The 27,645-nt window shown below is 44.1% G+C and overlaps 1 long non-coding RNA gene across 1 annotated transcript in view; it reads right to left on the bottom strand.

The window, feature by feature from the left end:
• Nucleotides 1–27,328, bottom strand: part of LOC146631517 (uncharacterized) — a 41,071-nt gene extending 13,743 nt beyond the window's left edge. The window contains exon 1 of the long non-coding RNA XR_014906193.1: nt 27,089–27,328. This is a non-coding gene — a long non-coding RNA (uncharacterized LOC146631517). The remainder of the gene's footprint in view (nt 1–27,088) is intronic.
• Nucleotides 27,329–27,645: the final 317 nt, after the last annotated feature.

Here is a 27,645-nt window from a genome sequence, read left to right as displayed (position 1 = left end):
AGTAAACACGGCTGAATGAAACGGAGGGACGTTCCCCGCTCACACCAGTCTGAACAGCTGCTGCTGTTCTGCTAATCAATAACGCCACTGATAGACATCAAGTACAAAGAAAGGGCACAGAAAATAAACATTGCTGATAACAGTATACTCCATTCTCCTGAATAGCACTGAAGAAATTCAGATCAGACTATTAGACATGCAGTCACTTCAACTAGCAGCAGCTGCTGTCTCATAACTAAACCTGCCCGTGGCCATGAGCAGCGCTTTAAAATTGAAATTTATTTTTACCCAGAGAATCAAAGATTGGACAGAAAAAACACTTATCGAACACATGCACGTTTTACATTTTAATTAGACTTCTGGGAGATTCTTTACAGTATTTTCTTCTCTTTTTTGCATTAGTGTGTAACAGCACAAAGTTTTACACACACAAAAACTGTTTCAGTTTTAGCCGATTTCTGCTGATGTGGAGATTTCAGAGGCTCACGGAGAAGGAAGAAAGAGAAAAAATGTATCCATTACTTGGCTGCGCATTGTAACTTTGAATTATCTGACACGAGCTGTATAATTCTGCACTGCTAAATGAAATGCATGTGAATTAATTTGGAACAGTGGTTCCTCCTCAGAGTGACTGCAGATACACAACTCCATTTTGCCTTTAAAATATTCATAGTCATAATGTATTGGCAAACACAAACAGCTGACGCAAGTGTTTGCTCAGGGATATTGGGATGGAAAGAGAGCAGCGTCTTCCCCTCACGGAAAGAAAAATTCAATTGAAGGATTTTGGAGAAAATCCTGTCGGGCAAGCTGTGTGTGCTCCAGTTACAAAAGCAGCGTTCTTCAGCATCTCATTGTTTTTGCTCTGGGCTGTTCAGTAGTGTGTGTGTGTTCATAAGACACTGTGAGGGGTGTGTTAGAAAGAAAGCTGCAGGTTCCCAAGTTGTCAGAAGTGTAAAAACTCAGTGTCACAAAATCAACAAGCGCACGTGTCCTGTTTCCTCCACTGCTGTACCAAAGTGAGAACACTGATGATCACAATGTGTTTTGTTTTTGCAATTTTAAAACAAACAACAGCAAAAATCTTGCTAAAAACACAAGAATCAGACAGTGCTGTGCAAAAATCTTGAGCCATCTGCTATTTATTTTGCTAGGAAAATGGGAAATGGAGGGAGAGACTTATTGGAATGTAAAGAGATAAATGGAAACGGTACATAAGGCAAAGGCAGAGTACAAGTGCATATTTGATATGACCACCATTATTCTTCAAGAGAGCCTGAACTGACTGGTTCATCCCCAGGTGCCTCATATAGCTTGGATGAGTCATAGGTCAGTGCTAAGTGGTTTCTCAAAAAACAAACAAACAAAAAACCAAAAACAAAGTGCCCTCTCCGTCCCTCTGATATACTTCCATCCTGGTCCCTTCCAGTGAGAATCTCATCATCTTAAACTCTGGCACCTCCAGTTCGGTCTCCTGTTTTCATGTCAGTGCCATTGTCTCCGAACCATACATCAGAGCAGGTCTCACTACCATCTTATAAATTTCCCTTTCACTCTTACTGATATTTCACCACCCTCTTCACGCTGCATGCACTCTCTTCTTCACCTCGTGTCCACACACAGTCTACTCTACTCGCTTCTTCTTACTTCATTTCCTCTGCTCTCAGTACGTACCTCTACCTCTCCATAGAGTTATATCAAACAATCTCAGTTAAAAAAACACTGCCATCTCTCCTACATATCTCAAAATATCCACAGGTATGTCACCTAAACCAACTGCCTTCATTTTGTCATTAATCCTCTGTACTTCCTGATTCACTAACTTTCCTGTTATCCTCTGTCTCTCATTTTCTTCATACACTAGCTCCTCGGAGTGCTCCTGCCATCTTCCCAGCTCTCCGTTCCCATGTTAGCACAGGAGTTTTTTTTAAAATCACTCTAACCTGCTGCACATCCTTTCCAGCTCAATCTCTCCGCAGTGATTCAAGTTATTTTGTCCTTCCTTAGTGTCCAGCCTCACATACAACTCACCGTTTGCATTTTCTTTTGTCACCTCTCTATTTGCTCCCAGTATTCCTCTCTGGCTATCCCACTTTTCCTTCTGAATTCTTTCCTGTACTTCGTCATTCCACCACCAAGTCTTCTTATCATCTTTCTTCTGTCCAGAGGTTACACCAAACACCTTTGCAGTTTACCTCACTACTTCACCTGTAATTATTCAGTCACCCGGTAACATTCCCTACCACCCAGAGCCTGTCTCAACTCTTCCCTAAAACTTGCACAGCATTCTTCCTTCCAAAATTTCCACCACTTAATCTTTGATGCTAGTCTGCAGAATGACTTTGGAAATCAAGAACGGTAGATAGAGCCAGATGTTGTCTAGCTCTGTTCTCCCCTTACACTATCTTGAATTCTCCTGTCTTTCAGACACTCTTACACATCGCACTGTGGTCCTGCCTCTTCTTCTACTGTGTTCAGTGTTCACCATCAATACGCCATTCTTCCATTAAATCCACCACCACTATTCACCCCTGTTCCCTTCATCTACATGTCCATTGAAGACTGCTCCAACTGTCCCTCCCTTAAATGTCTATATTAAACACATTATGCTGACTAGGTTTTACAACAGACAGCTTTGCATGAAAGCACTCATCACTCCTGCCTTGCATCAACAGTTCAAGCTGCTGGTGGAGATGTAACGGTGTGTGTAACGGTGTGGGGGATAATTTCTTCTTCTTCTTCAAAAAAAAAGAAAAATCTGGAAGGGCGTCAATACCTTTTTCCAGCACTCTACGTGTTCTCATCTGTAATATGAGGATACCTCACTCAGTCAGTGGTACTGCCATTCTCCACCTGCTACTGGATTCATGTCTGAAACATTTCCAGTTGACTCCTTCTTTACACTCAATAACAAGGATGTGCATCAGTATTACTCAGATTTCCACCTGTGATATTAATATGCATCTCCTATTCCTCAGACTGACCCCTCGTAAATGTTCCTTTATATTATACTTACCAGTTTCTAGACTCATCCACTACAGAAGACTCTTCACCCTGGGCCTGATAAAATATCCTCAGCTGTAGTTACCGGCTCCTGTCACTGTTCTAATTGTAAATAAATCTGCATTTGAGTCCAGCTGTTGTGATATTTATGATATGATCCACAATAGATGATTGTATTTGCCATCGAGTATAAACTAGGTTAAAGTGTATAATCTTGTGAAGTCTGTCATTAATACACAATGCTAATTAGCACTTTAAACACTACCCAGTGCAAATAGACTGAAATGTATTACTTTGTTTAGTTGATGCTCTTTCTGCACATCAGGAGCTGTCCCGTCATTCCACTCTTATTGCTGCCATTGAGGAGCTTCTTTTATTTGTTTTGTTACCTCATACAAATGACAAATTAGTGGCAGGATTTGGAGACCCACACAGAATGCCAAGAAGTCCTCAAACCTAGTCTTCTCACCGGACATCACTAGATGCCAATAAAGATGTTTCTGTGATCCATTCTTCTCAGTTTGTCTGCTTCCAGTAAACTGCCTCACAGTAGCTCCAGACATGCCTGTAGGTAAGTCGTAGCTTCAACTAAACTGAGTAATGGGAAGCTGTGCAACTGGACTGAGTCTGAGCACACACTCTTGATAGGTGTATCTTGTCTGCCATCCAGTGGTTTAACGCCAACATTGCATTTCCATCAAGGATATCCAATTCCACATTCCTACAGCCAGCCAGCCTTGGAGAGGTGACGTGGATAATACTGATTACTTTGTTCTGCTGAGAAAACTTGGGTCTTGTAGTATGAGTGACATGAACCACCACTCCAAACAGACCAGGAACCTCCAGGGTTACAGGCAAAATATGGGGTACCTACACAACATGATTATATGGTGTAAAAGCTGAGAAGTTAACCTTATGCAAGACATTTTTCTTTATGCCGTGTCATGGTTTTCTTTTTTTCTTTTATTTAATTATAATAAATATAGTTATTGTTTGTTTTATCTGCACAGTTTCTGTACCATTTGTTCCCAATCAGCGAATCTCTTCCTCCAGTATATACATAAATTCAAAATTCAAATTCAAATTTTATTTGTCACGTACACAGTCATACACAGTACGATGCAGTGAAATGCTTAGACAACTACTTGTGACCTAAAGAAAAAAAAGAAAAGGCTATGAATAAGATAGGAAATAAATATGAAAATTAAAAAGGGTAAATTTAACTAGGAAGGAATAAAATAAAATATAAAAATTTAAGTTGAAAAATAAAATAACTGTACAACACAAATTAGAATGAAGGGTAAATTTAACTGGGAAAGAATAAGATAAAATATATAAATTAAAGTTGAAAAATAAAATAACTGTACAACAAAATACACAATACACAGTATAGAACTATATAAGAATGTATGAAGAAATATAAATATATATATACAATAACAGCAGTTGTACAAGCATTAACTGGAAATGAAGAATATAATGACCAGTGTTGTGCATATACTCCATCACTTCTCTGTTACTCTCCAGATTGCCCTGTCATTCTGGCCAGTCAAACATATTTGTGGTTTACATAAAGTGAATTACATCCTTGTTGGTACTGCCTGTGTAAAAGCTAAAATCAGTTTTTGACCACCTTATTTATACTACTGTAGCTGATGAATAGAAACAGTTTGATGTGATCTCAGAGCACTCAGTCTTATTGTGGTATACAGCTCATTAAACACTTGGGCTGCAAATTATCCAGTGCCTTTAAAATGTATTACTAGTCCTTGAACTCTTAGAAGAAGATTGAATATCCAGGCAGCTGACCTGATCTTAGCTGCCTCTGTGCTGCTGGTATGGTTAGGTGACTGTCTGCTCCTCATATTCATACTATATGTTCTGTACTTTAGAACATGGACAAATGGCCCGTATATGCAATTCTATTTTATCCTTACTGTATTTATTTGTACTATTGAGAAAACTGAGTAAAATACAGTGTTAGGTTGAAATTGTTAAATGTTGTCATTGTTGTACTTAAATTTGTAAGTAAACTGCATGGTTAGATATTCGTCTGTTCCTCCCCTACACATCTATGATGCTGAGGGAGGTAATTAGCTGTAGCTGTTTATCTGCAGGCACATTCCATGTGAGATTCTGGTTTCCTTATCTTCTGAGGGATGTCCACCCCCGGCCATTTAGAGGCTCGCCTATGCTTGCATATGGTGAACCATTAAAGTTAAGCCATATACGCGTGTCGGGAGATGACCTTTGGATAACCAGGAAATGTGGTTAAACAGTTGTAAGCATATATTGTGTGGCAGGAAGTCAGGTGTGCGCACACACACACACACACACACACACACCTTTTAACCTTTTGAGACCATAGGGTTTTTTTTTTTTACAATGGGCGGTGCTTGTGTTGGCTAGGAAACAGGTGATGAGCGTTCAGCTCCAAGAGCCTGGTTCTGACCAGCCTCCCTTGCTAGCAAGTAAAACCCGGTTCCGTCATTGTCTTGCTTTCTTCATGAGTGATGAGTCTCTGAACTAGCAGGTCTGCTGAAGCACAGATCCAACATACAGGTTATTTCAAAAACAGTGCTGTGTACATTAAACTCCTATTTTAACTCAAACACATTACACAATTTTCATTAGTCTCTCCATTGTTCTTCGTCACATTGTGGATCCCTGTTATCCAATATTAACCCTTTAAAGCCGGTCGGAGCCGGCACGCTCTGTTTTGCATAACTATTTTTAAATCCCGGTAGCTCTGCAACCAAGTAAGCTAGCGCAATAATTTTTTTTGCATATGAAACCAGAGGAGTTGTACTTACATCTTATGCCATCAGCTTGTCCTAGGTCACAGTTTCCTTCCACACAAAGCTTTGCAAAAACTGCATAAAAAGCGCTTGCAGCAACAAAAACATAATATTCCAGAAACACGCTTTGCCGATCCAATCAGTTGTTCATAACACTTCCTATGTTGGAATAGACGTCAGCGCGAACTTTTGCATGTCCGCCATTACCTGCCCGAAACCGGAAGTGACGTCATTTTCGCGGAGATGTAGTTTTTTACCATCAGGGCCTCATGAGCCTATACTTTTTAAAAGTTATGTTTGACTTTATGACTTTCTGTGTCGTTTCTGGGATGCTTAGAATTCAAATTGCATTGCTGGAAATAGTTTATTTTGATGCATATGCTGCTTATTTGCAAATTTGCACTGTAATATTTATTTTCGTTTTTCCTGCAATATATAAAAATTGGTGTATTTCAAAAATAAAACTATGAAGACACTCAAAATAAATTTCCTGTGGTGGGAACCTATTTTGTGCAACTTTTTTGTATTTACACTTTTGAGGGATAAGTCTCTTAAATTTCTCTAACTAGAAATATATGTTAAAAAAACAAAAACAATTTTCAATTTTTTTGTAGTTTATTGCACTTTCTTGCAATTTATGTAATTTCTATGCACTTAATGCATACATATTATTAAAATTTGGGCTATAATGGTTGTATTGATGTATAGCAACTTGAAATGCTCCCAAACCCCCCCTCCCATCCATTTATTTTCACTTAAACAAGCAGCTATTTTTATGTACATTAAAGCTATATAAAAAATTAACAGTGCAAATGCAAATTCCTTGCTGAAAGTTTAACCAAAAAACATTTTCAGTAGAAATGGGCTGACATATCCTGAGCATAACCATGTATAATATCCACTGAAGTTAAAAAGAGGTGCTTTGCTACATTAAACTGCAGTGTGCCAAATAAAAAAGTCAAATACGTATTTTTCGGACCATAAGGTGCACGGGATTATAAGACACATTAAGCAAAACAATAGTCAGATAAATCAAACTTTATTCAACTCATTCTTTTTGCTTCCTCCACTTCCGTACCATTAATTCATTAATGTTGAATTCTCTCGCAGCTGCTCTATTCCCATGTTGTTGCAGTATATTAATGACTAACCTTGTATTGTGGATGGATTATCTCAGTTGTTCTCCTGACTTAGGTTTGGTCCGTTTACAGCATCCTGCCATTCGATTGCATTTGTCTCTAACCATCAGGAACCCTCATGCAGTGTTGCCAACTCCTCAGTAAGGAAAATCGCTATTGGTTGTCCTAAAAGTCGCTAGAAGTCGCTAAATGATGTCATCGCCTAATTTGCATAATTGGTCATGCTAATCTAATTGTAACCTATGTTGTTGGAGAGAGAAATAACATCGTGGAAGAGACATAAAGTGAGTAAAAAACGTCCTAAATGCATTTAGAGTTTATTTAGAACTACAAATTAAATTTCTTTTAGCAATTATTGTTTTTTTTAATGTCACAATTCTAACCCTGCTCCTTTACCTGGGCTTGGACCGGCAAAAGTGACCCGAAATAGGCACTCTGGTGGAGTTACTTTGTGTGTGTGTGTTTATAAGTAGTTTTAAACCTTGTGATCCACAAAACAGCATAAGAGTAAAAGAGTAAAAGAAGAACTGACTGCGTTACAGCACCCGCTGCTTGTTGAGAGTAAAAGCGATACGCGCTTTCACGTCTTTTTTTAGCGACTTTTTTTAGAGAAAAAGTCGCTAAGGGGTCTGAAAACTCGCTAAATATAGTGGCAAAGTCGCTAAGTTGGCAACACTGCCCTCCTGTTAACTTTTATCGAGTGGAAAAAAGTTAGCGTTCATCCTCCAGTTTCACTGTTTATGTTATGCTAACATAGCTGTGTCGCTAGCGATCACGTAGCACATCATGATATACCAGCTAGCCCAACTTCAGTTACAAACGTCACTGCTGTTTAGTTTTCTGTCTTCATTTATGTTGGAAGTGATAGCAGAGCTGTACGTTTGAATTTTTTCAGAAATCTCCCAGTCAGAACATGCTATATCATGTATAGGTAACTAGCGAAACTAGCGAGCTAACTTCCGCTAACTTCCTGCTAACTTCTAACTCTGTTAAATGTAATAAATTCTGTTTTCATGGATGCCTGGGTGTTAAACTTCGTAGTCACACCTGGTAAAGCAGCAATGCTGATCGTTCTTAATCATTTAATGTTTATTAAATTAATCAAATTCATGTCGCTCAGTGTCCACAGTGCCAGTGTAAGCAGGCACCCCCCCCATCAACCCTCTGCATGTTCTCCTTCACTACATCCATAAACCTCCCCTGAGGTCATCCTCTTTTCCTCCTGCCTGGCAGCTCCATATTCAACATCCTTTCTCCAATATATCCACCATCCCTCTAGCATTGTCTCTACATGCTTGGTTCCCGCCGTGAAGCATGGAGGCATGATGGTGTGGGGGTGCTTCGCTGGTGACACTATTGGGGATTTATTCAAAACTAAAGGCACACTGACCCAGTATTGCTACCACAGCATCCTGCAGCAGCATCCCATCCCATCCAGTTTGCGTTTAGTTGGACCATCATTTATTTTTCAAAAGGACAATGACCCCAAACACACCTCCAGGCTGTGTAAGGGCTTTGTGACCAAGGAGAGTGATGGAGTGCTGCACCAGATGGCCTGGCCTCCACAGTCATCTGACCTAAACCCAAATGAGATGGTTTGGGATGAGATGGAAGGCAAACAGGCCAACAAGTGCTCAGCATCTCTGGGAATTTCCTTCAAGACTGTTGGAAAACCATTTCAGATCACCACCTCTACCCCGGTTGCCCATCTCCGCTATTCAAGTTAGCATTTCAAAATATGTAAACGAAACTAGTGAAGTGTGACGCGTGCGAGTAGCAATGCTTTGAATTTCATTGTCTTAACGTGTATACAATCCAAAATGCTTGAAATCATCGTCCTCCTTTATCCATCAAATCTCATCTGAAATATAAACGTTCACACATGTTTACGCCAACATGGCATTTTATACGGCGTTGCTTGTTATCCGAGTTTCAGACCCAATTAAAAATTAAACCACCTGTCAGCCTGTAGCATGAGCTTTCCAATGAGTGATGACTAAATAGTGTAGGTGTTTTCAGTGATTGAGCGGCATCTGTACACTATATTTACTGGTGTAGTGCACATCAGCATGACCCAACTGAGCAAGGGTGCTCTGTGTAGCCTTGTTTGTCTCATTCCTGATATTTGTTGTCATATTCTTCATGTTTGTTGTCTGTGTTTTTCCACTGTCAAACAACCGGACAGTTAGCCTGGCATTCCGCTGCTAAAGTGGGCTTCAGAAAGTGTTTTTTTTTTTAATGGAAGATCAAGGCTGCCATGCAATATTTATTTGGCTATTTAGAGCAAATAAGGTAAATAGTTATACAAAGGCTTACATTTTGTGTAGTGTTTTATAACTGTGCCTTGAAACAATCTTGGCTGTGGGGTAGTTTAGTGCCAAAATTTTACTATTTATGGAAAGTGTGTTTATATGTCGTCTCTTGGCCACTGTTTTAGTGTTATAATAAGACACCTTGGAGGAAATGATAAGATCCTTTCCTGATTGTGTTTTACGTACAGAGAGTTATTAATAAAACTATGTTAAAAAGGAAATAATGTCACTCCAACAGTGTACCCACTAAGAAAACTGTTGGTGCAGTTGTACTGTATCACATCCAAGTCAATGATTGTAACTGGATTACTTAAATTTAACTAAGTAGTGACCTTGAATTTTGTCTTCGGTATTAGGTCAAGGAAGCCATGCCAGCAAGCCAAACACAGGTATGTGCCTTGTTATAAAATATTTGAACATTGTTCCACTAAGAACAATGTAGTCTTTAAAATTCCTACATACAATTCAGTAACAATTACTAATGTCTAATAGGTAAAGATGACAACAGATGCAAACTGGAATCTGCATCAAGAATCGACAGTTAAGGTGGGAATGATTCTTAGATCTGACGTGATTGTCTTCAACAACGTGATCCTTTGATGCACTTACTGTCATGGTCCTGGGCCATGTTGGCCCAGTATTCTTAGTTTCTTGTATTTTTGTATTTCGTTCCTTATTTAGGCCATGTTTCCTGAGTTGTCCTGTTGTGTTGTTCCCTAAGTGTTTTCCCTTCGTGACTCTTACCCCCTGTGTGCCCCTCTGTGTATTTATGAGCCCTCGTCTCTCTTTGTGTTTATTCCATGTTTCCCCTGCCCGTTATGTCTATGTTCTTCCTGTGCTCTCTCTCTCCCCTCCTGTCTGAACCCCCGTGTACTTCCTGTTTTACTTTGTGACTCCCGCGCCTGTATACGTCATGTTATGTTCACCCTGCCCTGTCTCGTTATGATTATCAGTGTCGCCTGTGTTCCCCATGTGCTCCCACTTCCCTCGTTAACCCTCTGTGTATTTATGTCTGCGTCTCCCTCATGCTGTGTGGATCTCCCTGTGTCTCTCTGCGAGTGCTTAGTTTGTTGTTCCCAGTTTAGTTGTGTATTTCCTGCGATCTGCCTCTCCAGCATTAAAGCTGTGATTTTTGAGTTCATCCCCTGAGTCTGTGAGTTTTGCATTTTTGGGTCCTCATCCTGCCTGCCACACAGCGATCCATGACAGAAGAACGCGACCACGACATGGACCCAGCAGCTCACAACCCCTCTGCTGAGCTCCGTGAGGATCTAATTTACACGGTGGAATATCACTGTCAGGAGTGGGTAGCGCTGCCGGGGGAAGAATACCGGGAGACCGTAGCCATCCGTCTACAGAGGATGGTGTCCGGACTCCCATGGTTATTCGGCACGGTTAATAACCATGGTTACTCCCATGGTTATTCCCCCACATCCGGGACTTCCTCGTTTCCACCGTAGGCATCCGCCCGGAGCTGCCTCTCCAGTGGGAAGAGTCGGAGGACGTTCAGCCCGGTCCGCTGGAGGATTCGCGGCCCGGCTCGTCTCCTCCCCCTTCCCGGAGAAAACGGTGTTCACGTCGCCGGCGTTCCCAAGCAGCGGAGCAGCTTTCATCCTTCGGTGAGAGTAATCGTGTTCCTCACATACCGCTCGAGCGTTCAGGTCCCAGGCTCCCTGACATTTCATCCCCTGTGAGTAAGACTGTGCTTCCCTCTGTGGACTTTGTTAAGCCTGAATCCGTAGATTGTGACTCAGCAGAGTTGGAGTTTCAGGATTTCCAGGCAGTTAACTCAGTAGCTTCTGTTTCTGTGCTTGTTGGTCCTCTGAGTAAACCCAGTGCTAATGAGCGAGCAAGTGACTCTTCTGTTCTGCCTAAACCTGGTATTATGGAGACAATTAGCCATGTAGCTATTCAGAGTGACTGTCTTACCTGCTCATCTGCTCTGTCACCAGAAATCCATAACAGTAACCAAATGGGCTCGGTTAAATGTTGTGTTCCACGGTCTGACCATTTGAACTCTGTGCACCAGGCATCTAGCTTAGTCTCGGCTAAGAATGTTCAGAAAGCGCCTCACGAAACAACTTTTTGTGTTATTTCCTATGGGACTGCCACCCAAACCCAGGATGGTGCTGCACCTCAGCTGGTAAATGTAAAAGGCAACAGAGTTAAACCAGCTAAAAAGTTTGGACTGAGTGCTTCAGAACTTCTGACTCAGGTCGAGGTTAGTGTTCCGCAGTCGTTCATATGTAAACCAGCTCGCCAGGCCTGTGTCCCAGTCCCTGTTAGCACTGAGTTTACGCCTCTGGACTGTGCAGCCCACCAATCGGTTCATTCTGAGTTGGTCAGTGAAATTACACCTGCTTTTGTAATCACCCATTCTGAGCTGAGGGTTACTGACCCGGAGTGTGCTAAGTCTGAACCCCTCCCCATAATGACTGTTTTAAAGACTGCTACTTCTAGCATGGACAGCTTAAGAACGGCGGAGTTGCTAAGAGTGGCCAGCCACAAGTCTCTATCTGCTGACACTGTGTTTGGCTCCACTAACTCTGTCTTCCCAGTGTCCGTTACTGCTCCTGGGCTTCGCTCTCCACCTCCAGTTCCCCTACCCAGGGCAGCGTGGGCCCAGCTCTCCCTTGCACCCGTATCTGTTCCTCGGGTGGGGATGGCTGGTGTTCGGCCAGGCCTAGCACCTGTTCCTGTTCCCAGAAGGAGAGCAGCCAAGAGTCAGACACCTGCTCAACCACAAGCGCAACTACCACTACAACTGGCATTTCTGTCCATAACGCAGTCAGTAGCTCAGTTATTAGCTCAGTTAGCAGCTCCATTACCCGCTCAGTCATCCGCTCTGTTACCACCTCAGTTTCTTGCTCCGCTTTCCCCCCAACTATCACTACCACCTCTGGCTCAGTCTCCTGTGCACTCACCTCTGGTTCATTCTCCTGTAAAGTCATCAACTCCACTGCCTACTCAACTCTCACCACCACCGTTACAACAGACATCAGTTCAGTCCCCTGTGCCAGTGCAGACGCCCTCGGTTCAGTCTCCCGTGCAGTTATCTACTTCACCACCATTAGTAGCTCAGCTCCCACTCTCACCCGTGTGTCCAGTAGCTCAGCTCCCACTCTCACCCATGTGTCCAGTAGCTCAGCTCCCACTCTCACCCGTGTGTCCAGTAGCTTAGCTCGCACCTGAACCATTGGCCCAGCTCCCCGTGGCAGTGCAGTTTTCTAGCCAGCTTGCCATTGAGCCAGGGGTCCCAATCTTCTCTGGCTCTACATCAGCTCCTGCTGGAAGCTCGGACGAGCCCATCCAGCACTCCGCAGCTCCCGCGCCGCCATCTACCTCGTCCGCTGGGGGTTCCAGTGAGCCCAGCCAGCACCTCCCCGTCTCCGCTGGAGAGTCCGAGGGGCCCGTTCAGCCTCCCGTCTCCGCTGGAGAGTCCGAGGGGCCCGTTCAGCCTCCCGTCTCCGCTGGAGGGTCCGAGGGGCCCGTTCAGCCTCCCGTCTCCGCTGGAGGGTCCGAGGGACCTGTTCAGCAACCTCCCTCGTCAACTGGGGGACCCGAGGAGCCCGTCCAGCCACCAGCTGCTCCATCAGCTGCAGCCTCGGAGTCTCCGTCCCCGGCTTCCACGCCGCCGCCAGCTGCAGCCTTTGTGTCTCCAACCACGCCGTCGCCTGGTCCAGCTCCGGCTTCAGCTTCGCCTTCAACGTTGCCTGGTCCAGCGTCGGCCTCGACTTCGGCTTCGCCTGGTCCGGCCCCCGCATCGCCTCCGCCTGGTCCGGCTCCGTCGCCTGCGGCTGCCACGCCACCGCCTGGTCCGGCTCCGTCGCCTGCGGCTGCCACGCCACCGTCTGGTCCTGCCTCGTCTGGTCCTGCCTCGACTGGTCCTGTGCCCACCGGGCCTCGGCCAGTACGCCTGACACTGGAGAGCCGCCGCTGCCTTCCGCGCGGCTGGCCCCCTGAACTGCTCCGTCGTCTCCTTCGCCACCGCCATTGCCTTTCGCACGGCTGGCCTCCTGACCGGCTCTATCACCTGTGTCACCCGCCTGGTCGGCCTCCTGACCGGCTCTATCACCTGTGTCACCCGCCTGGTCGGCCCCCTGACCGTGTGACCCTTGAACTCTTGTGCCCGCGGGCTCCGGGTCGGCCTCCTGAGCTGCACCACTGCTGCCTTCTGCGCGACCGGCCTCCGGATCTGTTCTGTCGCCGTGGCCACCTTTCCCATGGCCGGCCTCCGAAACGGTTGGACTGGACTTTTGTGCTGTCGCCTCTCGGGTTGGCCTTCGGGCCTCTTTGGACATTCGCCTCCCTGTTCTGGACTTTTTTGTGTATTTGTGGACTCAGTTTTGTTCTCATGCTCCTTGTTTTTTGTTCGTTTCGTTCCCTCCGTCCTGGTCCCCCGCCTCCCGCCCTGGGTGGGGTGTTTTCTGTTTTGCTTGTGTTTTGGTTCCTGGGTTTGGGCTGTCAGGAGCCAGCCCTTGTGGGGGGGGGGTACTGTCATGGTCCTGGGCCATGTTGGCCCAGTATTCTTAGTTTCTTGTATTTTTGTATTTTGTTCCTTATTTAGGCCATGTTTCCTGAGTTGTCCTGTTGTGTTGTTCCCTAAGTGTTTTCCCTTCGTGACTCTTACCCCGTGTGCCCCTCTGTGTATTTATGAGCCCTCGTCTCTCTTTGCGTTTATTCCATGTTTCCCCTGCCCATTATGTCTATGTTCTTCCTGTGCTCTCTCTCTCCCCTCCTGTCTGAACCCCCGTGTACTTCCTGTTTTACTTTGTGACTCCCGTGCCTGTATACGTCATGTTATGTTCACCCCGCCCTGTCTTGTTATGATTATCAGTGTCACCTGTGTTCCCCATGTGCTCCCACTTCCCTCGTTAACCCTCTGTGTATTTATGTCTGCGTCTCCCTCAGTTCTGTGTCGCGTTCTCCCTCATGCTGTGTGGATCTCCCTGTGTCTCTCTGCGAGTGTTTAGTTTGTTGTTCCCAGTTTAGTTGTGTATTTCCTGCGATCTGCCTCTCCAGCATTAAAGCTGTGATTTTTGAGTTCATCCCCTGAGTCTGTGAGTTTTGCATTTTTGGGTCCTCATCCTGCCTGCCACACAGCGATCCATGACACTTACTATGAACAACTGCTGCCAGCACGATACTCCTGTCTGTGAGGTCAGCCCCGTGTTCTACATAAAATGCAAATAAGACATTGATCTTGCCTTTGGCACAAAGACAACACATGGTTTGAACTCAGCATTTTTAAAATATAAATTATGTAAGCCAGATATCAGAAAACAGTAATTCAGAATAAAAAAAAAGTTATATTGGTGACGACAAACCAGTCTATTCATGTAATTTCTACTGTTATGTTTACTATGTCAACAGTAGCACAGATAAAATAGCATGGACAAAGCTGGCAGCAGAGGATCAGCAATTTGGAGGTTTTCCACAGAACTATACCAGATTTTCTTCGTATGGTTGTACTTTTTGATTTAATTGCAAACTGTTGTCATGTGGGTTGATACAACAGAATGTTTGTGGAAAGAAAACAAAGTCATCTTTGGTGTATGGCACTAGTGTGACTGACAAAAAGTTTTCCATGCAATAAAAGGTGTCAGCATTCTGTATCATCTCATTTTAGTTCATTTTTCTTTTACAGTCCCAGGTTTAAAAAAGTTGGGACACTGAATTCTGCTTTTATTTACATTCTACACAGTTTTTCAAATCTCCTAAACTCATATTTTAGTCATAGTAGAACATGGAAAAAATTCTCAGTTTAAGCAACTGATATGTTTTCTATTTAAAAATAAATAAATAAATAAAATAGATCAGTTTGAACTTGATGGCAGTAACATGTCCCAGAAAAGTTGGGACAGGGCCATGTTTCCCACTGTGTAGTGTTCCTTTCTTTTTACAACACTGTAAACATCTGGGAATTGAGGAGACCAGATGCTGGACTTTAAGGATCGGAATGTTTTCCCATTCTTGTCTGATGTAAGATTCTAGCTGCTCAACAGTCCTTGTTTTGCTGAAATACGCAAGGCCTTCCCTGAAAAGAAGTTTGAATGGGCGCATATGTTGCTCGATAACCTGTATTATCTTTTAGCGCTGATGATGCGTTTCCACATGTGCAAGCTGCCAGTTCCATAGGCACTAATGCTCCCCCATACCCTCAGATGTGGGTATGGGGGAGCATTTGAAAATCATTGCATTTTACACAGCGTCTCAACTTTTTGGAGTTGGAATTATGTAATAAAGCCGTAAAACTATCCTTATAATTACATTTGATAGTTCATCTTCCAGATGACACTTAAGGTGTCTTTAATGTTTGACTTCTTCTCATGATAATTATTCTCTTTACCTACAGTCAGGTATTCAGGAGGACCAGAGTGATTCCTCAGAGCTGGAGTTATCCATTTGCTCAGACGCAGAATACAACAGTCAGAGCTCAAAATCAAGTGCTGGTGAAACCCACAGTCTGCCAAGTAAGATCCCTAAAGTTCCTAGCACTACTTCAAGAGATGATCAAGAAATGAGAAATGTGACTGTTAAAAAGAAATTCAGAACACATGGGAAAAGGAGAAATAATCACAAGAAAAAATAAATAAATGTGAAATCAAAGGTGACTGTAAAAACCTGTACAAAAAGCAAGGACAAACGAGTATGGGACAAGAGGCATTCTGTCTTTACTGCGGTAAGTCTCAAGCAAACATTTCAAGACATCTGCAGAGGAAGCACATGGAGATGGCAGAGTTGGCATCTAATAAAGCATTGGTTGGAAACTATTTACCTTGCTGTTATTGCTTTGGAATGTTCAGCAAAAAGATCTTATGGAAACATCAGTCGTTGTGCAAAAGTAAAAAAATCATGTGTGGCAGACAGCTCAAAAACCAGACGAAGAAGAGTCCAGAGTTATGCTGCACGCCTGCTTCCATTAAGTTTCATCTGAAAGATGTCAGACTTTATGTCCCAAGTCCTAGGCCACATCCTTAGAAAAAGGCCGGGTCCTTTGAAGGCCAGAAGTGCGAGGCTGTGAAATGGGACGGGCTAGCCTTCAGATTTGCATCACCAGCTGTTCCCACCCTTACCACTTCTCCCCCTCGGTGAAATGATATTCATAAACTCTCACTTATTTTCTCTTCTTTTACGTAAGTATAATAATCAAAATAATGTTTTAACTAGAGATGGCACGATACCACTTTTTTATGTCCGATACCGATATCATAAATTTGGATATCTGCCGATACCGATATGAATCCGATATAGTGATTTTTAATCAACAAAACTGTTTTTTAAATATCTTGCTGCATTTTGTATAAGTTCATACTCAAGTTTAAAACAACAACTACACTAAAGCTATTCTGTTATACCTGTATGCAAAAAAAAAAAAATTCATAGTCCAGCAATACTGATCAATCTAATAAACTTAAACCTACACCATCCTCCCTATTCTGGTATTTTAAAGAGTACTTAGCATAAATATTAAGCAACCTAACTAATAGGGTTCCAACTCCCAGCAACAACACAAATAAATAAATAAAAAATAGGGAACCACCCCTCACGCTCCACCTCATGATGCTTAATCGACGTAATCAACCTTAATTTGATGCAGTGTGAAAAAAAATGCACAGAAATCAATTATTTTTCAAGAAATATTAAATAGATTCAACATCTTTCTTCAACAAAATTGCAGACTGCACAGATGGTACCTTCCCAAAGGAAAAAGTACTATAGCTTACTAGGGTATATATATTAGACTTAATAGTTACTATATACAGTAATTGACTTCTATTCATTTTACATCAAATTAAAACTTTGGGTGTCAGATAATTATTTATTAAAAGCTAGACATTTTAAATGAGAATAAGAAAGAAAAGTATGTCTTTGTGCCCCCTTTTCCCTGTTAATGCCCTATCGGCCCCCCTGGCTAAACTTTGCTAGATCCGCCCCTGCACAGTTACCAGCGTCAGCTACGTAGAAAAAGATCCTCGAGTAGAAAGTAATATTAAATAAATTCTAACAACAGCTGATCAAGCTTAAACGTGCTGCTGTTGTTCAGCCGCTGGTTTCCTCTTTCTGGTGCAAAGTGGGCCAAAAGCAAACTAGAGACACGGACTCGCGACAAAAAAGCAGATCAGCTGATCGTTAAGCAGTTTCATGATTGAAGTAGCAGCAGGAGAGGCAGTCGCTTGTTAAGCTTAACGCAGGAATGCTTTACAAACATTCAGAGATGGACTTACACACTTGCTTTACTTCTCTCGGGATAACTTTGTCGGAGATGAAATGCCGGGTTGCTAGCGAAGCTCCACATGCTATCCAGACCACCGACAGGTCCCGCATGCCACAGCCGCTCTATCACGTGATGCATACTGCTCCGACGTGCTAACGTTCTGAGGTGAGTTACGGCGTGTTGCAAGTTTTGTGAGGTGCTTTCGTGATATTTAATGGATCGGATTACATTTTTTATTTTTCTCCGATATCCGATCCAGTAATTTAGGTCAGTATCGGACCGATACCGATACGTAATATCGGATCGGTCCATCTCTAGTTTTAACATGTTAAATTGTTTGTTTTTTTAAGAAGAACAGCAACATTCATAATAATGACAAGACCAGACCACAGTACTGCAGGATTAACATGAGTGTCCTAGTCCTGGAGTTCTTTTTTTTTTTTTTTTTTTTTTTTTTTAAACCAGGAGAATCCGAGGCCTGATTTTTGGCTAAGCACGGAGTCTCTGGCAGTGTTGCTAAATCTCCTGAACAGGATCGGCAGCATAGTTGGGGTGCCACAATTGAGACCCTGGTGTTTCTTTTCTGGTTGGCAAGTGGAGCATCCTACAGGGTGGTCTCAAGAGTGTTTGGGATGCCTCGTTCTACTGTCCACTACATTGTTCACCGAGTCACAGAAGAAGTGGTGGCCATTCACCACCAGATCATCCACCTCCCAAAGACCCCGAAGGACATGGAGATAGTGTCCTGTGGGTTTGCAGTGCTGGCACGCCACCAAGCTTTTCTGAAAGCGGTGGGTGCAATCAACGGCTGCCACATCCGTATCAAGTCTCCAAGCTGCCCTTATGGTCAAATCAAATCAAATCAAATCACTTTTATTGTCACATCACATGTGCAGGTACATTGGTACAGCACATGTGAGTGAAATTCTTGTGTGCAAGCTTCACAAGGAACAGAGTTGTGCAAAATACAATAATGTAAACAAGCAAAATACAAGAATGGCTACATCTGAAACTAATAAATATATGTACAATATATAATAGTATATGCATTTCTGGATGTGTATACTAAATATTTTTCTACGTGTGTGTGTGTGTGTGTACACATATTTTACAAATTAAATAGAGTCAACAATAAATAAAATATATAAAATATACAGAGTTGAGACATGTGCAAAACAGTGGCATTACTGTACAGTATGGAATGCATAATGTTAAAGTTCCAGTAGTGGAGGTGAGGTGTCTATGACGTGTTCAGCAGTCTGATGGCCTGATGGAAGAAGCTGTCTCTCAGTCTGCTGGTACGGGACCGGATGCTGCAGAACCTCCTTCCTGATGGAAGTAGTCTGAACAGTTTATGGCTGGGGTGACTGGAGTCCTTGATGATCCTCCCCGCTTTCCTCAGGCAGCGCTTCCTGTAGATGTCTTGGAGGGAGGGAAGCTCACCTCCAATTATCCGTTCAGAGCACCGCACTACTCGCTGGAGAGCTTTGCAGTTGTAGGCGGTGCTGTTGCCATACCAGGTGGTGATGCATCCAGTGAGGATGCTCTCAATGGCACAGCAATAGAAGGTCCTGAGGATGCGGGGGCTCATGCCGAATCTTTTCAGTCTCCTGAGAAAGAAGAGGCGCTGCTGCGCCTTCTTCACTGTTTTGTTTGTGTGTACTGACCACGTAAGATCCTCAGCCAGATGTACACCAAGGAACCGGAAGCTGCTCACTCTCTCCACAGCAGCGCCGTTGATGGTGATGGGGGTGTGTACTTCTCTGCACCTCCGGAAGTCCACTATCAACTCCTTTGTCTTTGCGACGTTGAGGGTGAGATGGTTGTCTTGACACCAGTGGGTCAGGGCGCTGACCTCCTCCCTGTAAGCCGTCTCATCACCATTGGTGATAAGACCCACCACTGTAGTGTCGTCCGCAAACTTCACAATGATGTTGGAGTTGTTAGTGGCTGTGCAGTCGTAGGTGTAGAGTGAGTACAGGAGAGGGCTCAGTACACACCCCTGTGGAGCACCAGTGTTCAGTGTGATGGGGGATGAGGTGATGCTGCCCAGTCTGACCACTTGGCGTCTGTCAGACAGGAAGCTAAGGATCCAGCTGCAGAGGGAGCTGCTCAGTCCTAGATCCTGCAGTTTCCTGTCCAGCTTCGAGGGAACAATGGTATTGAATGCTGAGCTGTAATCTACAAACAGCATTCTCACATACGTGTCTCTCTTCTCCAGGTGTGACAGGGCAGTGTGTAGTGTCAGGGCTATGGCATCATCAGTGGACCTGTTGTGGCGGTATGCGAACTGTAGAGGGTCCAGTGAGTCGGGTAGTGCAGAGCAGATGAAGTCCCTGACCAGCTTCTCGAAGCATTTGCTCACGATGGGGGTCAGGGCTACAGGTCGCCAGTCGTTCAATGAGGAGATGGTGGAGGATTTGGGTACAGGGACGATGGTGGCCATTTTGAAGCAGGCTGGGACTACAGACAGAGAGAGGGAAAGGTTGAAGATGTGCGTGAACACTCCAGCCAGCTGAGCCGCGCATGACTTGAGGACGCGGCCGGGAATCCCGTCCGGACCAGTAGCTTTGCGTGCGTTCACCTTCCTGAAGCACTTCCGCACATCCTCCTCAGACACAGTGTGCGCACTGACGTCATCCGCGGTGCGCACACTGTCCGGTCTCATGGTGTTCGCTGTGTCGAATCTAGCGTAGAATACGTTTAGATCCTCACACAGAGAGGCCGTGGTCTGCGGTGTGCTGGTTTTCCCTCTAAAGTCTGTGATCGTGTTTAGTCCCTGCCACATACTCCGAGGGTTGTCAAACTGTTGCTCCACCCTGTCCCTGTACTCACGTTTGGCTGCTTTGATCGTCTTCCGGAGTTGGTAATGTGCGTGTTTGTAGTCCAATGTGTTCGCGGAGGCAAAGGCGGTGCTCCGTGCCGCGCGAACATCTCCGTTAATCCAGGGTTTTTGATTTGGGAAGGATTTAACTGTTCTGGATGGGACGACATCTTCCACGCATTTCCTGATAAATCCGCAGACTGAGTCTGTGTACTCGTCAATGTCCCTAGCAGCCACGTGAAACATTTCCCAGTCCGCGTGATCAAAACAGTCCCGCAGCGCAGACTCCGATTGGTCCGTCCAACAGTGCACCGCCCTCCGGGTTGGAGCTTCCTGTTTCAGCTTCTGCCTGTAGGCGGGCAGGAGCAGGATGGAGCGGTGATCTGATTGGAGCGGTGATCAGTGCTATGGAAACAGTTTCCTGTTACTATCTATCATCTTTTGCAGGTGGTTTGTGACCATCAGGGCCACTTTATTGACACGTACGTGGGCTGGCCTGGGTCGGTGCATTTCATCCCCGCAGATGGAGGGTACCCATGCCTCCAACTTTCATCATTCCAGGGCATGCTCTATTATAAAGACACAACAATGGCGGACGAAGCGGGAGTGAAAAGCTACTGAAGGGGTAACACTCCAAAACGAGCCACTGAAAGCTGTGCTAAATGTCTGCAAATGCATCACAAAATCCCAAAGTTTGATATTGAAGGTTCATTTGGACGTGTGTTTGAATAATTACAACATTTGTATAACACCATACAGCACAGGTGTCGAACTCCAGGCTTTAACAAGCCTGCCCTTGTAGCTTCTTATTGGTAAAGCACTCCTGAACCAGGTAATCAGCAGCAGGTAGGGCAGGGATAACTCAAAAACAAGCAGGATGCTGGCCCTTGAGGACTGGAGTTTGACACCCCTGCCATACAGGAACGTTTGTCACTTTTGAGGCTTTTACAACATTCAGTACAATATATCCTCTGAAATGGCAAAAATAAATGGTTGTTACTTTTTATTTTACTTGCTCGCATGTTGTATTTTCACTTGTTTGGTTTCCTATTCGCTTGTCTGTCCCTCACACCCATCTCACTACTATGTTCTGGAAATCACTAACATCAGAAATATGACTTCACTTTCTCTTTTCAAATCCTCACTCAAGACTCATCAGTTTAAATTTGCTTTCAATCCACAAATGTAACAGCAGTGTCCCATTTTAACCAGTTATGTTTCTGGTTTCTGTATTTTACTGTTTGCAATGTTGTGCAGAGTACTTGAGTGCCATAGAGGCCCCTTCAATTAAAATGATAACAGATCTATTAATACTTTTGTTTGTTCTCAGGAGCTTCATAGAAGAGAAGCTGGTCTGCAGAAGAGACTCGTGCTGTAGGGGGGGGGAAGCAAACAAACCCCCAAAAACACTTGAAAAAGATTCACAGAAGGTGGCAGAGTTCCTGGCAAGTCAGACTGTATTGAGTTTATTGAAGCTTCACCAAAAGAACTTGGACAAAGGACATGGAAAGCAGTTAAGTTCCATGTCAAAAAAAGAATTACAGCACTCAGGGACCAGAATTATAGAGGTAAAATCAAAGAGTAGTCAGAAACTGCTAATTATACCCTTGACTCCAGAGGATTAAAAGCACCTCCTGTAAAAGATCAGTTTTCACTGTAAACTACGTTCCTGAAATATTACAGAAATTGTACAGTGTATTGCAACGAGGCAACCAAGAGTGAAGATTAAACCCAAAGTTGCACATTTTTTCATTTTTGGGTAGGGACAAAGATGGATTTGAGGTCAAATTAATCAATTTATTCAAAGGTGAGATACTAAGATACTTGAAGATTTTTGGTATACTCATAAGTTTAACCACTGTGGTAGATTAATGTTGACATTTCCTATTTTTTTATAAGGTCAAGGAGTGTTTAGTAGGTGGCTACCTTGTGAAATATTGTGGAGATGTCATAAGCAAGAAGGAACATGGAAGACTAACGGTGCATACACACTGAATGCGATAGAAGCGACCAAAAAGCGCCACACGCCCCTAGCTGGCCGCTTGCACAGTCACACCTCGAAGCGTGTCCAAGGCAAACTGGTCGCACTTTAAAATATGCAATTTTTGATGGCAGCTATCAATCTAGCGTTTGAAGAGAGAGTCTCCCTTCTCTATTTACTGTGGAGAGCAGAGCAGCGGCGTAAAGGACGTCCTCGCCATACCTGGGTCCATCAGCTCCTCCAGGTCCTCCAGAAGCGTGAGCAGTTTGGTGAGTTTCACCACTTGCTCCAGGAGCTGCGTCTGGATGACGCTTTCAGCTGTACCACCGTCTGTCCCTCGCCCAGTTTGAGGAGCTGCTGTCCCGCGTCAGCCTCTACCTGGTGGAGAAGACTGTGGAGCCCAGCCCCATGTCTTTGTGGCTGATGAAGCATTCCCGCTGTGGCGGGAGCTCATGAGGCTTTTCCCTGGACGCCTCCTTCCATTAAAGAAGAGGATCTTCAACTATCGCCTCTCCAGGGTCTGGCTGGTAGTGGAGTGTGTCTTCAGTATCCTCTCCTCACAGTGGAGGTTGTATCGGCGCTCCATGGAGCTCCGTCCTGAAGTTGCGGAGAAGTGTGTGAAGGCGACGTGTGTTCTCCATAATTTTCTGCGCTGTTTGGTAGAAAGGGGCACCTGCTGTGAGGGGTGTGGCACCTGCTGTGAGGGGAGGGGCACATCGCAAATAATCCCCCAGAATAACAGAAGTACGTGTATATGTAGTTATTTTCATCAGACAAAATGGGATGAACGCATTTACATTTACACTACACTAATTTTGTCTCCCCTATTCATTTGTAATACCTGATTTTTTTTTTTTTTTTTTACCTGAAACTGTGCAGCAGGGATCCCAAAGGCATTCTCTCTAACTCTCCGGGCACGAGATAGGTGATAATATCCTCCTTAGCTGGGTAAGGCCTTTTTTTTATTTTATGACCATTGCGTCCTGTTTCAGAGTTGGTGTGTCCACAGTGAGCCAGATCATCCCCCAGGTAGCGACGGCCATCTGGGACTGTCTAGTGGATGATTTCATGGCTATGCCTTCAACTGCAGACTGGCGATCCATTGCAGAGGGATTCCAGGAGCGCTGGAACTTCCCTCTCTGCTGTGGAGCTCTGGATGGGAAGCACGTCCAGGCGAAGGCACCCCCAACTCAGGATCCATGTTCCACAACTACAAGGGAACTTTTTCCATTGTTCTCCTTTCGGTTGTGGATGCAGGGTATCGCTTCCGCGTGCGTCATTGATGTTGGGGGGTATGGGAGGACCAGCGACGATGGTATTCTGGTCAACTGCACCTTTGGTCAGGCTCTTCGGGCTGGGACTCTCCATCTGCCTCCTGACCAGCCTATACATGGTGGAGCACACAGTGGAGCCTAGCCCCATGTCTTTGTGGCTGATGAAGCATTCCCGCTGTGGCGGGAGCTCATGAGGCTTTTCCCTGGACGCCTCCTTCCATTAAAGAAGAGGATCTTCAACTAGCGCCTCTCCAGGGCCTGGCTGGTAGTGGAGTGTGTCTTCAGTATCCTCTCCTCACAGTGGAGGTTGTAATGGCACTCCATGGAGCTCAGTCCTGAAGTTGCAGAGAAGTGTGTGAAGGCGACGTATGTTCTCCACTATTCTGCGCTGTTTGGACGAGAGAGGGGCACCTGCTGTGAGGGGTGTGGCACCTGCTGTGGTGGAGCCGTTGCCAGGCCTGGGTCGTATAGCAGCCAACAACTCCTCCAGAGAGGTTGTCCCGGTGAAGGAGAAGTTCATGGCCCATTTTTGTTCTGTTAATGCCAGTGGAATGAAACTTCCCAAAGGTGTGTATTTTTGTCAGATTTTTTAATTTTCAACATCAGCTCCTTAATAATGTCAATAATATTCACTATACACTGAATAGTTCCTCTTGGTTCTATCGTGGCCATTTGTGGCCAATTGAAACCCATTATAACCACCTTTTTTGATTCCTTGTTACTGACAGTACTATATCATGCAATTTAGGTAAAATTGCTTTCATTCTAAAGTCAACACATGAAAATTGTAGTTTTTAATGTTTTTTACCAAATGACATCATTTACCCATTTTTGGCCAAGCAAGCAATTTCATGTAATATTCTGAGTTTCTAGTAGCAGCCTTTGATGGCCTACCACACTCCAATGGACCAAAATAATGAAACAATTTTGACATAGGTTTGATCTTAAGGATCTAATAGTTTGTGTTTATGCATGACATTGCAGTACAAACATGTATTTGCAAGATAGACTGGAATAAATTCAAACATTACATAGGCTGCAGTGAATTTCTGTGGATGCAGGATATTGAGCTTTGAGGTTCCCAGTCACTTAGCTTTGAAGCACATGCTAAAAGCACTTTTACTCTTGTATTTTTCATCAAAAGATACCATACCCAAAATATTAACTCTAGAAATAAAAACAAAAAAAAAAACCCAATCACAGGACATTTTGCAGAGTTCAAACCTGCAGCTGCAGCTGGAGCGCAAACAACAAACACTGTTTGTAAACGTGTCCTGGAGTTTCTGCAGGTGCAGACAGAGCTACTGCTGTAAGTAAGCCTAACAGCTTCCAGATCATTTATTCTGGCAATATGGCAAGAAGGTCATCACTGCTTCAAGCACTGCCTATATGATCTGGTCAGAGAGCAAGGACAGCAGCAGTCATCTGTCCTTGAAGAAAATACATCTGCCCAAGATGAAGAAACCTCCTCTCCAGAAGATGAGGGGACAATCTTCAAAGAGGCTGACTGCATCACCACTGATGAGTTCTAGCCAGTGCCCGAATCCTCTTCTTTGGGGGAGGATTGGGGTTGGGGGGCATGGAGGTGGAGCCCCCCCCCCCCAATGATTGGAGGGCTCCACTCACTCCACTCCACTCCAGACCACTGGAGGGCTCCACTCACACCCAGTTCTCAGGAAGTGTTGTTGTTGTGTTTTGGAGTGAAAGTGTTGAGTTCTGTGGTGATGAGCAATAAACGAGCAGTGTTTATTGAGAGCTCTCGTGTCGTCTGCGTTTACCTCCACATTGGTGACCCCTGACTCGAACATGCTGCAGTCCGATGGTGGCGCAGACTCCGCTCTGGATGCATTAGCAGCGCCAGCCCTCTGCCTCCGGCTGCAGCTACGTTTGCTGTGGCGCAAACGTCCTACCTTGTCAGAACACCGGACTTTTGGCTTCACGATCCCCCGTCATGGTTCGTGCACGTGGAGGCCCAGTTCTCCCTTCGTGACATCTCGGCTGACGACACGAAATATCACCACGTGGTGGCTTTTTTCGACCCGCTAGCAACCCGTCGTGCGTTGACGCTCCTCCGGGACCCACCCACCCGAGTACGCCACTCCTAAGGAGCTTCTTCTTCGGTGCTATGCCCTCACCGACGCAGAGCGAGCCGAGAAGCTCCTCTCCCTCTCAGGCCTGGGTGGTGGTACGGCTCTCGAACTGATGGCGCACATGCTGTCCTTTCTCGGACCGGACGACGGGGGATTTCTCTTCGCCCACATTTTCCTCAGACAGCTGCCGGCGTTCGTGAGAGCCGGCCTCGCCAACTCTCCGCTTCCGGGCACGAAGGATTATCGCTCCCTGGCTGAGGACACGGATCGTATTCAAGTATTTATTTTTATTGTCATTGTCAAAGAACAATGAAATTGCGTTCTCCGGCTCAATATTGAGCTCTTTTATTTGGTCACTAAATTGCCTCACTGGCCACTAACACACCATGTGTGACATTGCTTTTGGCCATTCATCTCCTCCTCCCCCCCCCAAACAAAAGAAAGAATAAATACATAAATAAATAAAGTAAAAATAAATCATTGTAACAGTTACTGTTACTGACCTGCAATGATGATAAAAAAAACATATTAGGTTTCACCATTTATATGCTAAAAGATGTGAACTTTATTACTATTTTTACTATAATAATACATAACCTGACTGGTATTCAAAGGGTATAATATCAGAATTTGAATTATATTTTGGTTTTTATGACTAGAAGCGGTGCTAATTTAAAAAATCAAGTCAATGAAAGTAGAAAAATGTTTTAATATATATGAATTTTATAGCATTTTGTAAATGTAAACAGGGGGTGGCCATTTTTGGCCACGAACAAGCTGAGAGGGATTTTTTTTTTGTTTTTCTCTCACTGCACAAAAAAATAAAGATGCATAAAACTCATTGATACTTTTAATTATTGCTATGCATCTAACCTCCATCATGGTTAGAAAATAAATCAGTTTGCATGTATTATTTAGAAAAAAATGGGGATTTTATGCTTTTATCCCTATGTAAATCATTACAATTATGTGATTTAACTGGTATTTAAAGGGTTAAAATTATGAATTTGATTGAAATTTTGATTTTCATGAACAGCCCTGATGCTAATCTAAAAAATCATGTAAAAAAAACTGGACATTTATAGCATTTTGTAAATGTAAACAAGGGGTGGCCACTTTTGGCCACGAACAGTCTGAAAGGTTTTTTTTATGTTTTTCTGCCACTGCAGAAAAAAACAATGTTGCATAAATGTCATTGATGGTGTTAACCTGTTAGCAGTCGGACGTACCGCCCACGGTACATTGGATGGTTTAGGGGACTAATTGGTTACGTACAAAAACTTATCAAAAAAGAAGCTAAACATGTTATATATATTTGGAAAGCTGAGATTCTCGTGATTCGAACGATGTAAAGCATTTCAAGATAGAATCAACATAGCAGGTACAATTAGTGTTTATGTCAGGCTGCCAACATCGAAAAAAAACAATAACAATAAGGTCTGTACTCACATATAAAGCACCTGTTAGTCCACTGGTTCATAATATTCCAACAAAAACGGTGTAGTTAGACTGCCAAGAGTCCAGGCAATCCAAATCAGTCCAATATTTAGTCTCTGAGACATTTATATGTTGATAAACATCCACTGAATGTAATAGTATTGTTTCAAAGTAGCCGGCGAATAATCCTATTTTCGGTGCTTCCTGAAGCATTAGCAGCTCTTGACATGTAAATATTCCGGGTATTTTGATCTCAAAATGGCCGCTGACCTCTGCACTTTCGATTGACACCTCATTTGAACCAATGGGTGCTTCACACAGGTGTGAACAAGCAGCGATAGCCAAACACAGCTGGTGGTCAGCGGTCTGGCCAGCCCCCCTTTGATGGGCAGTAACTTCTTCCAATTGTGGCAGAGTGTCAAAATGATTGGCGTATCAGATAGCCAATGATCTTTAAAGAAGATTGATATGCAGCTTAAGGGGGAGGACACTTGTTTTTCCCCTTTTATTTGCATGCGCAAAAGGTTTTTGTCACTCGTGCGCTTTTGCGTAAACTTTCATAGCGACGA

The sequence above is a fragment of the Diplotaxodon limnothrissa genome, linkage group LG5 (assembly GCF_057381915.1).
Source record: "Diplotaxodon limnothrissa isolate DT_005_m linkage group LG5, D_limnothrissa_male_GT1.1, whole genome shotgun sequence".
Taxonomy (NCBI): domain Eukaryota; kingdom Metazoa; phylum Chordata; class Actinopteri; order Cichliformes; family Cichlidae; genus Diplotaxodon; species Diplotaxodon limnothrissa.
The sequence above is the reverse complement of the archived record's forward strand: the minus strand, read 5'-3'. Positions and strand labels throughout refer to the sequence as shown.